Here is a 17,379-nt window from a genome sequence, read left to right as displayed (position 1 = left end):
AAACAACTGAAAAAGGAGTAGTAAAGTTATGGTGGTATTCGGAATGGAAACACATTCGTGATACTAAGGTTGAGGTGGTTATTAAAAGGTTATAGAACGCTAACGAGCAGAAGTATAACCTGTATAATATTAGGAACGAAAGGTAGTGGCGATTACGAACTGGAAAAGAATGGGTAGTGAGAAGCAAAAGCTCTAATGCTAAAAGCTATAATGAGAGTTTGTGTAATAGACTTGAAAGAAATTGGAATGATCACTTAACACGGATTGAGTTTTCTTACGACAATAGATCGTATGTCAGGTATCGAGATGTCGTCTTATGAGATCCTTGAGGGAAGACAACGTCGATCTCCCTTATGTTAGGATGAAGTTGTAGAGCGCAAGATGCTCAGACCAGCAGTGGTCCAAAGGACCAAGGATTTAATAGATTTAATCAGAGGACGGCTGGTAGTAGCCCAAGATGGACATAAGAAGTATGTTGATTTGACACGAAAGGACAAAGAATAGGAAGTAGGGGACCTAGTGTTGTTAAAGGTATCCCCTTGGAAACCCTTGGAAAGGATTGATGAGATTCGGAAAGAAAGGAAAGCTAAGTCCACAATTTGTCGGACCCTTGGATATATTAAGAAGTATTGGGAAGTTAGCATATGAGCTAGCCTCACCCCAGAACATGTAGCAAGTCATAACGTGTTCCACGTATCAATGTTAAGAAAGTGTAATTCGGATGCCAGATAAATAGGGGCATATGAGCGAACAGACATGCAACCCGACGTAACCTATATGGAGCAACCAGGAAGGGTTATAGAGTAAAAAGGAACAAGTGCTTAGGAGAAGGGTTATTAAAGGATAAAAAGGATTTAAATTAAAGGATTATAAGAGAGGATCATAAAAGGAGTATAATATATTGAGAAGCTTAAGGGAACCTAAGTAATAAGATCCCGGGTATGATCCCTCAAACGATAAACGAAAACGAAAGTTAAGCGAACCGTATAACAGATCAGCGGTCATTAGGCAAACAATTAGAAGCTAATCAAAGGGATTAGTAGGGGATGATGTCATCCAACCAATGAGAAGAGGACAAAGAGGGGAGGATGACATCATATGATGACATAAGCATGACATAGGTAGGAAGGAGATGTGGTTGGTTTATAACCACACAAAGACAAGGTTATTAAGGTAATTAACCAAAAACAAAACAAATCAATAATCAACCAACCAAGCCAAACATTACATTTTCACCAAAAAACACAAACTTTTCATTTCCTTCTTCCTAGCTCTCGGCTTTTGCCATTTTCAAAGGAAAGAAAAATCCAAAACCAAGATCCAAGCTTTGTTAAATCATGAGGTAATTATCTAAGGTTCCTTATACATAGATATAGCTAACCCATGAGTTTAAGCTTCTATTTCCTTCACAATATTATCCAATAAATCATGGAAGAAGATGGTGAATAGTGTTTTTCAAGAACTAAAATTTTTGTTCTTGAAGTTTTGTTTAGTTTAAGCTTGGATAAGGACTTTAAGGGTGATTCCAAGCCATTCTCTTGATTCTCCACTCTCCAAAGAAGGTATAAACTCCAAACCCTAGCTTTAGTTTTGAGTAATTAGGAATGAATATGATTGATATAGTATATGTGAAGCATGATGCTTGATTGTGTAAAGTTTGGTTGAGTTTGTAGAGCTTAGTTGGTTTTGTGGTATTTTTGGGGTTGTAAATCTTGATAATTAGTTAAGGAACCTAAGTAAAGCTTTTAGTTCATGTGGGGAATAAGTATAAATTGTTAATGTGGAGTTGTTGGGGCTGTTATGATGTAGGATGGATGGAGTTTTGATTGGTTTGTGAATTTGGATTGATTGGTGGTTGTTTTGGAATGGTTTAAATTTGGGAAATCGCGTAAACATAGCCGTCGTAATGCCCGATTTACCGTAGACTGTTTTTGTTCTTAACATCAGAACCCTTGAACTCACTGCTAGGTTTTGACCATTGCCATGTTTAGATAGTTCATGTTATGAGCTTCGTTTTAATATGTGGTTCGTTTGATTCCGATGAACGGTTTAGGAGAAACGGCCGTTTTAAGTAACGACGTTTCGCGAACGAACCCTTACCCCTCGCCTTACTTTGAAACATAGGTTAAAGACCTTAAAGGACTAATTGAAGTATGAAACATTTATGTAAGGTGTAATAGGCAGTTGGTAAGACACCCGCGAAGGAATCGTCTTAAAACTCGTAATGGTTAAATTATTAAAAAATGGTGGAGCCGAGGGTACTCGAGTGACTTAAGAGAATCAGTAAGCGCAAAACGAGCGTTAGAGTCTGAGTTGGTTAGAGTATAGATTTACAAGTGACTTTGGTTTAATTCTAACTTACTTGTTGTTTATAGGTTACCAGACTCGTCCCGAGCCATTCATAACCCCCAGTCGCTCAGGCAAGTTTTCTACCCGTTATACTGTTGTTGTGATGTATATATGTATATGCATTATCTTGTGATAGATGCATGTTGGTTAATTAACAAATTTTGTGATATATTGAAGCATGCTGATATGGTATATATATGCATGCCTATTTCGTATTCTTGCCATATATATATCTGTTGGTTCAGTTGATAATACCTATTCTAGAGAATAGCGGTAATTTGCATATACCCTTAGTATAGGGACCCAAAGGTGAAAACATTTTGTAAAACCGGGAGTCGAGGATCCCGAGTAGATTTTATATATATATTTATATATATATATGGTTATAGTTTTCAAAACTATTAATCGAATAAGGTTTATTCGATAACTTGATTTTATTAATGAATATTATCTTGAATATTCATTCGAGGACTTATGACTCCTTTATATTATTTATTGAATATTACTTGGATATTCATTTGAGGATGTATGACTCCTTTATTTTATTTAATGAATATTATTTGTAATATTCATTCGAGGTATTATGACTCCGCTTATTATTTATTAATATTCTTTATTTATTAAAGAATAATGTTCGATAATCAAACTTACTTTTGATATTCAAATAAAGATATTACTTTCGTATAAGTATATCTTGATTATTTACTATTCATTTCAAGTATAAGTTTTAAAACTTCTACTTCAATTATTTTTATAAAGATTATTCTTTATGGGAATATTATTTAAATAATAATATTCAGATATTTTCTAATATATTGGGACTGATTTATTTTGTTAAATCAGCATCACTCCAAACATTCCTAAAAATGTTTTGCGAGTCTTCAAAATGATTTTTAAAAGTTAGAGCGGATCCCAAAACTCATTTTTATATTTAAGATCCTCATTTCGAAGGGGATTTAAATACTCGCTCAAAACCTGAGGGATCCGGCTCTGTGGTGTGTTTTATATTCGCAATAAGGTTGCTGTTTTGATAAATGAATTGATTACTTACCCAACACTCGGGAAGTAAAATTCTTGGAACAAGTTAATCCATTAACAGGCATCGCCTGGGAAATATCGGTGAGTTCTCCTTTCCAACTAGATACGACTTCTTGGTGGAGCCGTATCAACAAGTTTTTACTTGGGGAAAGGGGGAACGAGCTTTACGTTTCAGAGTCATGGATTTCATCTGAACTAGGAGTGGCGTAAGTGGTCGAGTGGCACTGGCCCAGCCTTATTATATTGGCCCAAATGGCCTGGAAGTTCCGCTAAGGCGGTCCATTCCTTAGGAGTTCAGTGTTCGGTTGACAAGTAAATCCGACAGGTTCTCCTCTATATGTAGAAAATGGTGGGGTTGCACTACTACGACTGATCATCGTAAGTGGTCTTCCTGGCGCGGCAAACTCCCGTAATGAGTTCATCATCCAATTGGATATTTCTGCAACACTACCCAGAGCACTTCGATAGAAAGGCTACGGTTGGGCGATTGTTGAGTGTTGGCAGGGTCAAGTTTTCAAAATGATGTTTGCATCAAATGAAGTATCTCGTAACTTCATTGTATTTTGATGATATTTTAAAAGATTTAATCTATTCAAATCTGGTCTTGTAGTCTCATCTATGTGATGAACTTTTGAAACTAATTATAACTTGAACGGTGGTAGTTCAAGTAGTATTTGGAAAAGATATAAGTATATTGGAGTATCTTGTAACTTCATCTTTTAAACTTATATCTAGTAAATGATTATCTTATGCATGACAAAGATTTTCAGAAAAACGTTGAGACAAGGTTAGATATATGAGATCACCTTGCAACGATATTTTTATACAGTTATACACTAGAACTCTGTGTGTATTATGCATGGAAGAGGACTTCCAATATTTTGAAAAGTATATATGTATATATATATATATATACTGAATATTTTGCGACTTCATCACATTAAGATATCAACTTGGTTCATTTCTTTTGACCAAGACTTTCATGAGTACTATGAGAAGGCTCATATATTGTTAATCATTATACATATTATTTTGGTGGGCTTGCTGCTCACCCTTGCTTTCTTCTTTCATCACACAAAGGACCAAGCTCCCAATTCGCGAGCGGATAGAAAATGTTCCGCAGTTTCCTATAGGCGTCGATGTCGCTGTAGCTGAGGTAGGAGCTACCAATAGGCTAGGCTTCAACTTTTGATGTACCAGATTTATGTATATTTATGAATTGTAATAATGGCAAAGAAAATGTAAATTTATTCAGAAAACCTTTTAAGGTGTATTGGCAGATAATTGTGGAATAAAATGACTTGTGATTATTTTTGGATGTTCATCTCTGAGACTATAACATGTGGTGTGTGTGTTTATTGTGGGGTCACAGTACAGAGTAGTTGATTAATTATTAAGATTGGGTGCTATTAAGGGAAATGGAACTCGTGACAACCCGGATCCCCGACCCCGGATTTGGGGGTGTTACACATTGGCCTAACTTGACCATTATATGGTCTGACTACGAATCTGGTCCACAATTTTACAAAAACAATCCAATTCTAACATAACAACAGAATAAGCAATAATAAATAATAAACAGAATCATAAACAACATTGGATGTGTCATAATGAAATGGTTTCAATTTTTATGAGGATCAATATGGCATTTTCAAAGCTTGGATGCTGAGTATTGAAAGAATTGGATAACAAAGGAATCAACGTTTCAGGATTTCAAGGACTTGGTCTTTCAAAGCATAAGATACAATGGTTTGAGTATGTAGGTAATTCGATTCAGTGTTTGGTATTTAGTTTGTATGTATTTGTGGAGTAGTATCGTATATTTGCGGTTCGTATTTGGGTATACAACAATCAATGGTCTAGAAAGAATCAGGTTTACGGCTCAAGATCAAAATTGAGATCATGGTTAGGGTTCAGTGCTTCAAAGCACTTGCAATATAGAACAGGTTTATCAATCACTATAATATCTCGAGAAAGTTCAGAACACTTGCCTGGTATTAGCTTACTATACTGCACTCGCTTCCAATTCCAACCGTCTTACTCCTCAACTACCTGTTTCCCTTTCCTACGTCTTGCCTCTTCTGCTCACATATCATAAGCATCTATCAATATTCGACTCATACGATTCTATTCAACACATACTTCTATCTACCCTTCGTTTCGCCCAAATCCGATTAACAGATTGAAAGTTATGCAATAAACAAGTAAACATCAAATACACAAACTGATAGTCAACCAATAAGTCACATATAACACATAACACGTCACATAATCAATGATATATTATTTATAAAGGAGACTCGGGTCATAAATAGGCTCTCGGGTATTTAAAATGATTTTTAAAATATTTTTCGGAATTAAAACAGGTCGTTGGATCAGTTTCGGAATATTAAACAGGGTTCGGTTGGCCAATTCTGGCTTCAAAACAATTTTTATAGTAATTATCGAGCCTCGAAAATAATTTAGAATAATATTTTAAAGCTCGAAACTATTTTTCAGAATTTTTAAATCATTTTTAAATAATTAAATCTAATTAAATAATTAGTTAAAATCAATTAATAATTAATTAAATTAATTAATCAATTAATTTTCGAATTAATTGACCAATTAATCAATTAACATTAACTGAAATTAATTAACTAATTAATTCAGATTTGTTTTTTGAATTAAAAATAATTTTTTTTGGAATTAAAATAATAATTTTTAGAATTTTCAGAAATTTTATAATAAAAATAAATAGGAAATATGATTTTTAAATAATTTGTAAACAGGAATCCTAAATTTGCAAGTTCTGGAAACCTGGGGGACCAAACTCTATCGTTTTTCAAACTACAGGTACTAAACTGTAATTTTTCAGGGGGGTCGCCGGAAAACGTTCTGTCACGCCGGAGAAGACGATCCCGGCGTCCACACCCCAGCAACACCTCCAGATCAACACTACACAACACCAGGAACACAACCTTGCAATCAATTCCTCCTAACAATCCCTGAGTTGGCCGGAAAAGGGCCGGGAAGTTCGCCGGTTTCCGGCGAACTCGGCGTAACTTTAAAATCACAACTCCCTTCTCTACAGACCTCGTTGATTCATGAAACTTGTACGACTGGATTGCAAATTTCACAGAGAACACAACCCACTATACCACAACATCTATCTATTCCAAAATAAGAAACCCCCAAATTTCAATTAAGAACATTCATACGGGTTATAAACCCTAATTTTAAAATTCGAAAATCAAACTCAAATTTGAACATGTTATTGAACTCCAAATCAGACGTATAATATATCAAAATCATCAGGAAAACAAGTTCTACAACATGCAATCATCAAATCATACAAACAATCATCTGAACAAAAATTCATATTTTTAATAAAAATAATTCGAAATTAAATAAAAATATTGAAAAATAACCTTGATTTCTGCAGTAAAACGAGGCTCAAAATCTGATAGTACTCTTCAAATCCTTCGTTTTGGTTACGCAAGCTTTGAAAACAGAGATCGATAACGCCTTCGTTTTGCTGTTTGATTCTTAGAACAGTTTATGAAATTAGGGTTTTTCTCTGGAAAATTATATAATTACTATCTACAAATGATTTTGATACGAAATAAAATACGGGAAAAGGCTATTTATAATTACGGAAAATTAGTATCCCGTTGGATCATTCCGGATATAAAACGGTACGTTTATTTATAAAAACGGATCCAAACGGTATCGGTTTTCGAGATAATTATCAAAATCAGTACAATTTATACTGCGATCTTGGTCTCAGCGCCTGGTTACATGTATTACGAGGTGATAATTGTGATAGTTTAATAAAAAGCTCCTGTTTATCGAAAATACGAGTTTTATTGATTTACCGAAACGAATATTGTATCGAAAATGTTGCGCCGGGACCCGCGCAGGACAAACCGTACGCCGGATCGAAAAAGTCAAAACATGGAAAATGCTCGGAATAATGCAATTAGGTTAGGAAGGAGTTCTTGGAAGAGTTTCGGGTTCCAAAAACGTAACAACGGATAATGTCGGTTGGTTCCCGTTTTTATAAAATAGATTTTAAATACTCGAAAAAAGATTTTATAAATTTCATATGATTCTTATAAATCCATAAATCAACATAAAAATAATTAGGAAGATATGACAATTATCTATATTTTATTTTGGACATATAAAAATTAAAATACTCAATTAATATTATTTTTAAATATCCAAACACAGATAACACTTAACAACTAATTCACAGAATAGATACTAAACACAGATAATAATTATTTATTGGCAAAAGCAATTACACGATATACCCTGGATATTACATCCCTCCCCCTTAAAATGATTCTGTCCTCAGAATCTCCTAAGAAAATAGATGAGGGTACTTTTCTTTCATATCACTTTCTAACTTCCAGGTTGACTCTTCAACCTTTGGGTTTCTCCATAATACTCTTACTAGCTTTACCACTTTATTCCTCAATACTTTCTCTCTTTCCTCTAGAATCTCTATCGGACTCTTTACATATGACAAATCTGCCTGAAGCTTTATCGGCTCATATTCTATTACATGCCTAGATTCTGGATTATACTTCTTAAGCATAGATATGTGAAAAACATTGTGAATGTGCTCCATGTGCGGAGGTAACGCCAACTCATAAGCTACTTTGCCAATGCGCTTTAGAATCTCAAAAGGTCCAACATATCTTGGGCTTAGCTTCCCTTTCTTTCCAAACCTCGTTAGTCCTTTCCATGGTGATACTTTCAGTAATACCAAGCTTCCTTCTTCAAATTCCATGTCTTTCCTTGACTGGTCTGCATGTTTCCTCTAACGATCTTGTGTGGCTGTTAATCTCTTCTGGATAATTTCAACAACTTCATTTGTCTGCTGTACCAATTCAGGTCCAAGTATCTCGCGTTCTCCTACTTCGTCCCAATACACTGGAGATCTACATTTACGTCCATAAAGGGCTTCATAGGGTGGCATCCCAATGCTGGCGTGGTAACTGTTGTTATAAGCAAACTCTACCAGAGGTAAATGCTCGTCCCAACATCCTTTGAAATCAGTTGCATAAACACGTAACATATCCTCAATTGTCTGAATCATTCTTTCACTTTGGCCGTCCGTCTGGGGGTGATAAGCCGTACTCATATTTAATCTCGTTCCCAAACATTCTTGAAATCTTTTCCAAAATCTTGAATTAAACCTTGGGTCTCGATCAGATACGATAGACACAGGAGTTCCATGACGAACTACAATTTCCTTCAGGTACATATGGACCAACTTATTGAGCGAAAATCTTTCATTTATAGGCAGAAAATGAGCTGACTTGGTAAGTCTATCCATTATAACCCAAATGACATCATGATTAGCCCTTGTCCTTGGTAATCCAACTATGAAATCCATGGTAATATGTTCCCACTTCCACTCTGGAATCTCCAATGGTTGTAACAATCCACTTGGCCTCTGATGCTCCGCTTTAACTCTCTGACAGGTATAACATTTGCTAACCCATTCTGCAATTTCCCTCTTCATATCTGGCCACCAATAATTCTCCTTTAAATCCCTGTACATTTTGGTACTCCCTGGATGGATGGAATATCTTGAACTATGTGCCTCTTGTAAAATTTCATTCTTCAACTCCGTCACCGGTGGAATCCAAATTCTAGATGAAAACCTCAGAATACCTTGATCATCCTTTTGCGTGCATAATTCTTCACCTACCAAACAGTTTATATCTTGATCCATTACATCTTCCCGACATTTCTTTATTTTCTCCAACAACTCCGGCTAGAAAGTCATACTGTACACTTTTGCTTCATTGGGCTTGTGAACTTTAATCTCCAATTCTAATTTCTGAAATTCTCTATATATTTCTTCAGGTACTGATAACTCATTTAACCTTTCCTTCCGACTTAACGCGTCTGCTACAACGTTCGCTTTACCGGGATGATAATTAATCGAGCAATCATAATCTTTGATCAATTCTAACCATCTCCTTTGCCTCATATTAAGTTCCTTCTGAGTGAATATGTACTTCAAACTTTTGTGATCCGTATAAATCTCACACTTCTCTCCATACAGGTAATGTCTTCAAATCTTCAAAGCAAACACTATGGCTGCTAGTTCCAAATCATGAGTAAGATACTTCTATTTGTATGGTTTCAATTGCCTTGACGCATACGCAATCATTTTATCGTGCTGCATTAGAACACATCCTAATCCTTTGTGAGAAGCATCGCTATAAATTACGAAATTCCCTTGATCGACTGGAAGTGACAAAACAGGTGCCGTGATTAATCTTCGCTTCAACTCCTGAAAGCTTCCTTCGCACTTGTCGTTCCATATAAACTTTTCATTCTTTCGTGTAAGCTTTGTCAGTGGTGTTGCAATCCTTGAGAAATTCTGGACGAATCGACGATAATATCCCGCCAATCCCAAGAAACTTCTTACATCGGTGGGTGTTCTCGGTCTCTCCCAATTCGTAATTGCCTCGATCTTCGCTGGGTCCACTTTGATCCCTTCGTTACTGACTATGTGTCCTAAGAACTGAACCTCCTGTAACCAAAACTCACATTTCGAGAATTTAGCATATAACTTCTTTTTCCTTAAAATCTCCAAAGCTATTCTCAAATGTTCCGCATGATCCTCTTCCGTCTTTGAATAAATTAAAATATCATCTATAAACACAATACCAAACTTGTCCAAATACTCCTTGAAAATTCTATTCATCAGGTCCATAAATGCTGTCGGGGCATTGGTCAATCCAAAAGATATTACAAAAAAATTCATAATGTCCATACCTTGTTCGGAAAGCTGTCTTTGGTATATCTTCTGGCTTGATCTTCAATTGATGATATCCCGATCTTAAATCAATTTTGAAGAAGTACTTGGCTCCCTTCAATTGGTCAAACAAATTGTCAATTCTAGGTAACGAATACTTGTTCTTGATTGTAAGCTTATTGAGCTCCCTATAGTCGATGCATAGTCTCATGCTTCCATCTTTCTTCTTGACAAATAATATCGGGGCTCCCCACTAGGATATACTGGGTCTAATTACTCCTTTCTCTGACAACTCTTGTAATTGCTTCGCTAGCTCTTTCATCTCAACGGGCGCCATTCTGTATGGGGCCTTGGATACTAGTTCTGTTCCCGGTGCTAAGTCGATTGCAAACTCAATTTCTCTATCTGGAGGAAGTCCTGGTAACTCATCGGGAAACACGTCTGGAAATTCATTCACTACTGGAATATCTTCAAGTTTTGCTGGCTCCTGACTTCTGTCGATCACATATGCTACAAAATGCTCGTATCCTTGCCGTAATAACTTCTTGGCTTGAATCATTGTTAAGAACTTCTTTACTTGCTTCTGGCCCTTGAACGTTACTATCCTTTCGTCTGGCGTCTTTACCATTACCTTCTTATTTCGACAATCTATCTGGGCATCGTGCTTAGATAACCAATCCATTCCTAAGATAATGTCAAATTCTCCTAACTTAAATGGTATCAAATCTACATAAAACTTACTACCAGAGATCTTAATCTCACAATTCCCACAAACTTGATTAACAGATACACGTTCTTGATTTGCTAATTCCACAGTCATCATTTCATTTAAATACTCAACTGGACAATTTAACTTACTAACAAAATCTTGTGAAACAAACGATCGGGTTGCTCCTGAATCTATTAACACTTTGGCACATAAAGAATTCACATTAATCGTACCTGCCACGACATCCGTATCCTGGATAGCATCCTTTACAGACATGTCAAAAACTCTAGCCCTTGGAGTCTCATTCACTGTTGGGGTAGATCCTATAATCCTCAATGCATTACTGACTGGGGCTGGGGTCTTGAAATCCCTGGCCATATGTCCTGGCTTTCCACATTTGAAGCACGTAAATCCAATGGCTGGAACCTTCACTGCTGGATTCCGGATAGGCTGATCTTTATTTGCTGACTCTCTGGCTGGCTGATTTCGGCACTCCATTGAATAGTTCCCTTTCTAGTTACACTTGAAACAAACTACATTCAACTTATTACAAACTCCCCTATGCTTCTTCCCACATACTTGACAATCTGGAAAAGTTAATCTCAACTGATTCGGCTGATTCGCATTAACTGGATGGTTGCCCTGACTTCCGTCGCCTGCATTATGTCATTTGAAATTAAAATTCCTCCCTGGCTGAAACTTGCCCTTCTTAAAATTTGGAAACTTCCCTGGTTATGACTAACCTTCATTTCCTTCACATTTCCTTTTCTTGCTTTCCTTCTCCGTCTGTGACATCTCACTCTCTGTCTCCGCGATCATAGCCTTCTGTACCACTCCTGCATAGGTATCCAATTCAAAAATGGCTACCTTCCCTCTGATCCATGGCTTCAAACCTTGCTGGAATCTCTTAGCTTTCTTTCTGTCAGTATCCACATACGACGACACATATCTTGACAATTCCTCAAACTTACTCTCATAATATGTCACCGACATGTTCCCTTGCTTTAATTCTAAAAACTTCAATTCCATCTGATCCTGGACAAACTGAGGAAAATACTTTTCTAAAAACAATTCCTTAAACCTCTCCCAAGTAATAACATCTGTACCTTCCAATGTCTTCACCATCTCCCACCAATAGGTGGCCTCATTCTTCAGATAGTAACTTGCAAAATCAACCTTCTGCTCCTCTTTTACCTTTACTAAGGCAAATGCCTTTTCTATTTCCTTTAACCAAACATTTGCTTCAATCGGATCTAAGGAACCCTTGAATTCTGGTGAGTTTACTGCCTGAAAAGTTTTAAAAGTTACCTGGGAATTGGTCTGTCTTTGTTGTAGTTGTGCCAGGTGAACTGTTTGTTGGGCCAAGATTTGAAGAATCTGGGCTATTGCTGGGTCCATGGGTCCTGGGTTCACATTCTGGTTTGTATCATCTTGGTTGTTATTGTTGTTGGTTTCTTCATTCTGGGTGTTGGTGCGGGTATTTCTTTTAGGAGGCATTTTCTGTAAAGAATCAAACAACTTATTTAGCTTTTGAATCAAATCTTTTGCATAAAAGAAAAGTTTTGTAAAACAGAAATATCTCTTTTTGAAAACAGTTATAACTAAGTAAATTGCATGCTTCTTCACAGAATATAAACAGTTATGGAAAACAGGGTACATGGTATCACAGAGGTATAACTGGTGCAATAAATAAGGTAAAGTAAAGCAGGGGCAATAAAGTAAATGACAGTGCTGGAAAGGAAAAGGTACTGATATATATAGATCCAAAAATTTTAGGTAGTACAAGCATAAAGACGCTTCGAAAGTAAAAGCAAAAAGGGTACAATATCCTACTCACTAGCCAGCATAGCTAGTCTATAATACAACTCAAAAGTCTACTGATACACACTACACACTACTGTACATACTATACAACCATCACAATACTGCTCAGCATCTCCATCTCTGGATCTCTGACTCATGGCAAGTCTGGACCTCCAATCTCCTCAAGCTCCTCTAGAACCCACTTAGCCCACTCCACTAAGAAATTAGGGGTGATGTCCTCATGTGTAGCCTCAACAATCCTCACTGCAGCTGTTCTACGAAATGCCTGTAGCCTCTCTCTGAGTCACCTCTCACCACTCCCAACCTCTCTGGTACGCATAATATGTAGTAACTCCTGAATCTGACCCTAAAGGAATCGCTGCTCTATAAGGCAAGCCTCAAACTGATGATATGGGACATGATAGGAAGAGAACTGGAAAGGTACTCCTGTAACTGAATGACCAGTAAAGCCTGAATCAGCAGGTGGGGGTCCTCTGACAGGTGGCCTCATGCCTGGGGGGTGGAATAACCTGCAGTGGTACGGGCTGCAACACAGGTGGAGATAGAATAGCCAATGCTGATGGAATAACAGGTTGTGGATCTGATGATGGTGCTCCAACTGAAGGCTCTGAGTGATCAGCTGATACGGGGATAAAAGAGTCGGCCATCGCTGCTATCTGAAATCATATCGCAATATAAGAATCTCGAACCACAACGCGAATTATACTAATACCGGTTATACCGTAACACTCAACCTCTCGACGTTCTATCTTTCTATTCCCTACTTCTAATCCTAACCCTCTACCCACTCCCGTCAACCTAGGCTTGTGTCAGTGACTTATAACCTGTAGCTCTGATACCAAACCTGTGGCGCCCTCCAAACCCGGGTCAGAAGTTTGGGGTCCACACACACCTTATTTATAACCTGTTTATAACAATAATAAAGATAATAATAATATGCAGTGACCCTACTTACCAACCAGCACGGACCGCAACAGGTTAAAGTATGCACACAAGCCAAACATACTATTATATTACATACCGATCAAATCCCATCTATTCAAACTCAAAACTGAGTATTAAACATTATTACAAACTTTTACAAACTTAAATTATCCCAAAAGAAGCCTACTAGCTCAACTTCCTCAACTTGAACCCCTAGCTCTCGCACTGGACTGGGGATCCTTGTTACCAACTGGTTCCTTCTTAACTGGAAAAGAACATAAACAATATCGCACAAATGAGCTAACTAGCTCAACAAGTCACAATGACAAAACTGAGAATAATGATCATCAGGTGAATATAGTTATGACATCAAGTGAACAATGGATTATGATTTAGAATTGGATATTATACTTTTATTTTAAAAACCAAGGTTAGGCTGCTGATCAGTCACGCACTAACCCCGAGCAAAGCACACATCACTGCTCTAACTACTGGATCCAAGGCACACATTGGCCTAACTTGACCATTATATGGTCTGACCACGAATCTAGTCCATAATTTTATAAAAACAATCCAATTCTAACATAACAATAGAATAAGCAATAATAAACAATAAACAGAATCATTAACAACATTGGATGTGTCATAATGAAATGGTTTCAATTTTCATGAGGATCAATATGGCATTTTCAAAGCTTGGATGATGGGTATTGAAAGAATTGGATAACAAAGTGTTAGGTCATACACACTGTAGAGGGGGTGAATACAGTGTAAAGTACAATCAAATCGAACTTTAATAACTCAAGTAACATAAAACAAACTTTATTGAAACAATAAACTCTGTTACAGTATGGAACTGTTACCTCTCAGTGATGAACAAATATCACGAGAGCTGCTAGGGTTACAATGAATAATCTTCTCGAATATGATAACACTTATAGTGTAAACCCTATGTCTGTGTTTATATACAACACAGTTATAAGATAATCGCTAATTGATATGGAATATAATTCTGCTTCCTAAAATATATCAATCAGATATCTTTTCTACCAAGTATTCTATTCTTCATAGAATTCCTTCTTCATGCATATCTCTTCTTATGTTTGTCTCGATCTTCTTTCCTTTAATCAGCTGCTGTCCTTATCTGAACGTCCTTCAGTACTTAAGTTCTGATATCCATCTTCTGACGATTATCTCCTGATAATTATAAGTACTGATATCCTTAAGTCCTGACTTCCAGTAAGCACTGATTTATTCTGTGTAAGTAAAATCTGAAAAGTAAACATAAATCATATTAGCCATGACATTATCAAATATATTTAACAATCTCCCCCAACTTGTAAATTAGCATAATATACAAGTTTAACAGATATTTGATGATGTCAAAAACATCAAGTACAAATGCATGAGAATTAGACTAGATAACTAGAACTTACAGTCCTTAAAGCTTTACCAATCTTTAACTTCTGATAACAACTTCAGTCTGTACAAATATCAGAATCTAAGCAGTTGTAGATCTTGACTTCACTTCATCTTCTGATCTCTCTAATGTCAGGAGTTGTGCTGAGATAGTTCTTCAATAGACATTTCTCAGCATATCTAAATTCATCAATCATCCTCCTTTTAGCATCTTTAAGCTATGCAGTATCTTCACCAATTTGAAAGATTGCAGCCCTGAGATCATTAATCTTAGCTTTTCTTATATCCTGATCCAGTCTGATCAAATATGCTTTATCAGACTCAAGATTGAATTCCACAGCCCTGTAACCCGGAAAGGAATTTATAATCTTAGCAGTGTTGGGCTTCATTTCAACTATATCACCCTTGTGATCTCTGTACTTTGGAAGATATGTGTTGTCAGACTTAACATAATAAAGCCTATTCTGTCTTTGAATCTGATCCTTCAAATAGTTTGCAGCACTTTCTGTTAATCTGTCATTCACTTGAAATAAGAATAGTACATGCTCCAGTTCTTCAAAATACTTCAATGGAATGACATTTTGCCTTATATGATAAACCCTACCATCTGTCATGAAGTACAAAAATATGTGTCATTTCAAGTAGGTATGGTAAACCATTTGTACAGATTCCAGTTGATTCAATCTCTCAGGAGTTGCTCCAATACCTGGTTCACTCAAGGAAGTTGGATCATTGGTAGTGTTCTATATTCTTCTTTCATCAGCACTTCCCAATCCAGTTTTATCTCTTGCTTCCTTTCCAGTAATTACTCTTGCTTCAAAACCACTTGCAGCAGTCTTCAAAGGTTGAGTCTGTTTTGCTTTAGTGAATCCTGGTAGGAGTGTCTTTGATTTATCTTCTGATATCAAGTTAACTTGAGCTATGTCAGAGGTTACTTGCTTCTTCGGAATATCAGAACTTACTGTCTCTTGACTCTGAACAACTTGAGCCATGTCAGAGGTTGTCTTAAAAACTTTTCTTGAAGTCAGAGCAAGATCATCCTTTTCATCAGTGATTTCTTCATTCTCAGGAGGCACATAAACCTTGATAGGTTCACCAACTTTTTCTTTACCCTTGGATCTTGGATCTATCTGCGGTTGTGATTTAGCCAATGTTGCTTCAGTATTTGTCTTTTCTTTTATCACAATGCCTTTGAGTTTTGAAATTGTCTTTTTACCAGAAGCTTCAGATTTAGATGTGACTTTTTTTGATTTAAGTCTGGCTTCTTCTTCCATTAAACTCTCCAAGTCCATTCCTGGATTTTCCTGAAGAAATAACTGTCTTGACATTTCTTCATCAAGATCTAAAAGTTCATCAGAACTTATCCTTTTACCAGTAGCAGAACTAATTCTTTTTCCAGTATCAGAACTTGTCCTGTGACTTGTGATTTCAGCTTTTCTTGATGAGAAACCTCTACCTTGACTATGACCTCTACCCATTTCAGGGTTTCCATGATCATCCTTTTCATCATCCTTCCCCTTCAGTGTCTTATCAGTTTTGCATTTGGACTTAATTACTTTTCCCCCTTTTTGGCATCAGCAGGTAAGAGAAGAGAGACAAACAATTCCACTGAGGCTTGGATTTCATTAAGTTGAGATTGCTGAGAAGCTTGATTTTTCAGAATATCATCAATTTAAGCTTGTTGTTTCTCTTGAGTCTTCTCAATATAAGCAACTCTGTCAAAGGTAGGTTGGAAGAATTTTTTCTTGTCAATCTTCTGAACTTGTTCTTGCTTGATGAATTCTTCCTGAATCTTATGTAACTCTGCATGAGTAGTTGAATGAAGACCTTATAGATGTCTAGTACTCAATGCAGTGACTCTAAGCTGTGTTTTGAAATTATTAGTAATTAACATCTCATCAGCTTTAGTCAAGTGCTCAGCAAGATGCTGTGCAGATGGAGCACAGGAAACTGAGTTCCATTCCTTGGTCCACTCCTGTCCTGCAGGAGTTTCACTCCAAGGAACTGGTGCTTCTCTTGTAACAAACTTCTTAACAAGTTCAGATTTAAGAACAGTTTGTTGAGGAGCATGTCCTGAAGGACCTGCTTCATCAGCATCTTCATTTGGAGCAGCATCACCAGTATCTCCAGCATTTGCAGCATCAGAACTTACAGAATCAGTATCTTCTGATAAAACAACACTATGAGTAGCAATGGAGGCTTCAGGATCATCCTCTAATTGCTGATCTGGTTCCAAGTTCTAATCAACAGCCATATCCTGATGCTCACCTATATTCTGATCATCAGCATCTAGATGCAGAGAAGGTGTTGTAGATAATTCTGGAGTTTGAGCAGCATCAGTAACAGGTGT

Source organism: Apium graveolens, chromosome 8 (genome assembly GCF_009905375.1).
Source record: "Apium graveolens cultivar Ventura chromosome 8, ASM990537v1, whole genome shotgun sequence".
Taxonomy (NCBI): domain Eukaryota; kingdom Viridiplantae; phylum Streptophyta; class Magnoliopsida; order Apiales; family Apiaceae; genus Apium; species Apium graveolens.
Note: the sequence above shows the minus strand (reverse complement) of the source record.